Below are 4,888 nucleotides of genomic sequence, written 5' to 3'. Positions count from 1 at the left end.
AAAGTCACACTCACAAGAATGTTGCTTGAATGAAATGCACTAACACAAATGCATACATGTAAAACTAGACAAAAATGTAATACTGTCAAATTTGCATTTGACAGTGCAAATGAAGGCAGGGCAGTATTTCATGGGAGGAATCTTAAGATACAGAAAAGACGCACAGAACCGCTGAGCTTCTGATGAGATTATTTCAAAACTCATTCTACAATAAAGTTGTTCCAATTTTTTACATTTTTAGATACTGTCATAATTTCCAAAGTTTAAAAATGTAATCTGAAAAATAATGTTGTATATAAATGAATTGGAACTAACCAAGGAAAGAGAGAACATGGGTTCTATATAACTTAGGTTTTGTATTTATTGGAGATTAATTGTATTAATAGTTTGAGATGAAGAATGTCAACTTCAATGTATATGCCTCCTGTGGCAACTCTTGCTTGTGACCTCATTTATATGTTGAAGTAGACATTCCTATTTTCTAGAAAGGGGGAAATTAAAGTTGAAAGTTCTTATTTATTGGTCTGAATTCTCAAAAGCAGTGCATAGTGGAAACAGGATTTGTATTTGGTGGTGTAATGTGCCTATCATGCCTCCCAACTGCACATCCTTAGCTTTTCCCTTTGCTCATTTCTTTGCTTGCCGTAATAATTCTCATTGATGGATTTTAATTATTGGCTAAAAACATTTGACTACCAATACTCCTTTAGCCTGTTGTAAATTTAAAAACAACACAGGGATAGGATGATTTTAAACAAAATATTTATTTGGTCTAGTTCTGAAGGCTAGAAAAATGATCAAGAAGCCCAGAGATTCCTTTCATCCTGAGGTCTAGCTTCTTGGTTCACAGAGTCACGCCTTGCACTGTGTCATCACTTGGAAAAAAGGCAATCAGCTCTCTATTGCCTCACTGACAAAGACACTAACTCCATTCATGAGAGCTCTTCCTTTGTATCCCCGTCACCTCTAAGAACTCCCATATTTTAATACCATCACATGAGTGACTATTTGAACATAAACATCATGGGTATCCACATATATTCAGACCATGAATACAATGGTTTAAACAAAAGTATCAAGAACAGAGTAAAGAATTATGGGTCACAGTTTAGTCTTCATCTCTGACACACTGATGTGTTATATTCCATACTTATGGTAAACAGGATTTTAGAAAATTAGGTACATGCATGCCCAAATTCCATTCTCATTTGGAGAGAGTAAAAAGATTATCCACTTCTATGCTGACTTGATGTAACTTATGAATTCATTATTTTTGGATTAAACTAATGACATCTAAAAGGAGAGATAATCTCTCAATGTGCATTTCATACCTGTGAATGCATTAGGAAATATGAGGAATGACAAGCAAGACAAGAGGAGAGAATCACTTTTAGCACATATCAGAGACTGTCAGGACAGTAGGGAGTTACAGTGAGATGTTCACAAAATGCAGAGACATGAACTGAAACGTTAAATATTAATAAACATTGAAGCATGGGCTACTTTTTTACCTATGCAGATGAGAAAGCTATCTCAAATTTAAAGTCATCCAAGAAAAACTCTGGTTCCAGTAGCTACAGTTTTTATGGCTTTCATTATAGTAAAGTGTAATATTATTTTTATTTTTATGACATAGTATGTCTACTTATTCAGAATTAATGTTTATTTCTATCAAGAAACTCTTTCTAAAGCACTCTAAAAACAGTTTTGTCAAATGCATTCCTGATACATGTTGCACAATTAAATCATGAATTTTTTTCAATAACGAAACTATACATAGCCTTGGAAATATCTTTCCTTTTATAGTTTTATTGTGAATTGTATTCGTGATATTTGTGAGGTAAGAGGATGTTGAACAACTGTACTGTAGATCATTCTGTTAGTTTAAATGTTTTTCTCTCATTTTGCTTTTCATAAATTATGATGTTTATTCTAATATTTAAATGTGATTCATTTCAACAACAGAAGCTTCTGGTACATCAATTTAGACCATTAGTACAGAAGTAGCAGTTACAGGAAACCTTCCTACTATAAGGTATACGAAGATATTGATTACCAGCTTGTTCAGGTGGAACAGGGTCAGCATAGATGGCACTAAAATATCAGTCATGATGAATGTGAGCAGGAGTACCCTGGGTGGCAGAAAAGCTGAGTCTAGTACTTAGACACTGACTGATTTCTAAATGGGACCACCTACCTCCAACTGCATGAGGTAACTGGATTTTTGTTTCACATGCTCATGTACAAAGTGCAAAGCCTACATAGATTGATTGGTCTGTATTAACCTATAGTGTCTGTCACAATATTTGCCTTTCCACAATCAGATGCTATAAAGATTCCATCCTGGAATGACATATTTTAAATTTTAACCAGAAAGACCACATATGCATTTCATTGTGATTCCAGCATTCATGTTGATAGCACTGTGTGTTACAACTCAGATAAAAATACACTTTTTCAGGCAGGGTCTGGAGCCCACCTACAGATTCAAACTTCATAGCCTTTTCACTAAATGAAGTGAAAAGGGGGAAATTCCAAACTTCCACATATAGAGACATATTATATCCTAGTTTGGGCATCTTTATAAAAATAGCTGCCTGAGGTGATCTTTAATGCTCTGACTTTTTTCCCACAGAAACTTTTTCAACTACAATAGGAAATGGACAGGCCTGAGCACAAGAAAGCCAAAGCAATAATATTTACTAATATGAAAATGTGCATTTGCAAGTCAATTGTTTTTTAATTAGAGGCTATCTCAGCTGAGTGCCTTTCTCTTACCCCTACACAAGGCAACGTGAAGATCAAGACTTAAAATGCTTTGAACTTGCAATGAAATGCCTGAACAAGGAGTATTGATGCATAAAGAATAAGAGAAAACACTTTCTAAGAGAATAATGTATCAACTACATAAGCACAACCTTGCGAGTACACGTTATTACTAGGTATTTATCTGCCATAACAAGTAAATAGTCTGAGTCTGTTTGTTGGGAAAGGGCATAGATGGAGTCAATGAGCCTAAAGCAGCAAATATGCTTGGAGGGGAGAGTGAGGCGGAAACTATGCTTCAAAGAGGTGAGGTATAGCAGAAGCAGGAAGTGATTCTCCATCACAAGAGTCTGGATAAACACAAAAACCAACCTCAGAGGAGCTGATAAAAAGGGACAGGGAACAAACATGCTCTACATTTCAATGAAATTGGGATTTTAAAGATGAAGATACATACGACTTTACAACGGGAGTATGCTGTGATGATGACTGTGCTTTGGGAGACTCATCTGATGTAACTGCTGAAAAGTGAGATGACAAGGCAGAGTACTAACAAGACCACTGGCTGCGGTCTATGAGAGCAGGACTTAGATTGCTATTCGCCTACAGACTGAGAACAGCAATGTTAGTCAGTAGGATGGACACTCATGTGAGGCCTGAATCCTGGTACAGCCTCGGCGTATTTAAGGAAGTTGATTTGCTACCACCTGAAAGTATTCTGGAGCATCAACTAAGATACATTAACCAAAATACACAAAAGCTTCAGCAATATTACGAATACTAATTTTTAAAAGTATTAACCCGGAATTGGAATGAGTTACCAAGGTTAGTTTCCCTGTTCCCTTATAAAATTGCTTTCATTCCATGTCAAACAGATGGCCGTGTCTGTAAGGGTACCCTGGCAATTTACACAAAAACTACCATTAAAATTGAGAAAAAAAATAGCACAATCACAGGAAAACCGATCTCTAAGATATATATACTATGACTAAATCACATGGCCAAACTTCTTTAAAACAATAAGACTATCATGTATATTTGTCATACAAATAGGAAAGTGTAAATAATATATTCTGGCAATAAAGCACAAAAGCAAAAGCAAAAATCATGGCAGTGGAACAATTCCCAATGCATAGAAAACTTTAAAAAGTTCTGAGCCCATGAATATTATTACTAACAGCAACCAAAGAGGAAAAGTCCAATTTACTAGGCTGCTTTCTCTTCTATGCATGTCAAAAATGATAAGTGAGAAGCAACACAGTAAAATTCACAGTGGTTCTGATTGCTATTTAACACACAATGCACAAAATTATTTATTATAGGGGGCAAGAAGGGCAGGGGAACGTTTTATATTTTGTTCTGATGGTCATTCTTGTTCAAAAAGAATGGCAAGACAAAGTTTTATGTGTGTATGTATACATACATTCATACAAACTTACAAACATAAATACATACATAGATAGTACACACACACGCACACACACACCACATGATTTGGTTTTGATTTCAGAATTTAGAAGTAATTTCAAAGTCAAACCTTCAAAACATGTAACCATGATGCCCCATGCAGAATATGATATGAAATAAAGACCTCCAAAGTACTGAAATTTGACTTAGTAGTTTACGTACACTTTGGGTTATGTTCTGATGTCTTCCAGATATAAACTTTAGGATATTTGAATCCTACATCTATGGGGATTAAAAAACAAGCATTAGATTCAGATTTGCCATCGGTGGACTGAAGATTTCAGGAATTGACGATGAGACTTGTCTAGGATAACTCCTGTATAAGTGAATCAGTGTTTCAGACCTCAGGATAAGATCAGGTACTGCTTATCATAGACACAAATAATAACAGAGTTTTCACTGGCATGCATTAATAGACAGAATTAATAACAATATGCTATGCCCCTTACTATTAATGGCTTTGCCATCACAGTTTCAGTCACTTACCACCAGCTGTAGCCAAAAATGTTAAATAGAAGATACCAAAAGTGAACTGTTCACAGACTTTAACCAGTGAAGTGCTTTGAAATGTGTGACAAAATAACACACTGTCCACTATTTCCCAGCTGACAGTCTACTTTCCCTTTAGCTCCACAGAAGCTTCTCTGACTATCAA

The sequence above is a fragment of the Grammomys surdaster genome, unplaced genomic scaffold (genome assembly GCF_004785775.1).
Source record: "Grammomys surdaster isolate TR1022 unplaced genomic scaffold, NIH_TR_1.0 138, whole genome shotgun sequence".
NCBI classification, from domain to species: Eukaryota; Metazoa; Chordata; class Mammalia; order Rodentia; family Muridae; genus Grammomys; species Grammomys surdaster.
This window is presented reverse-complemented; position numbering follows the sequence as displayed.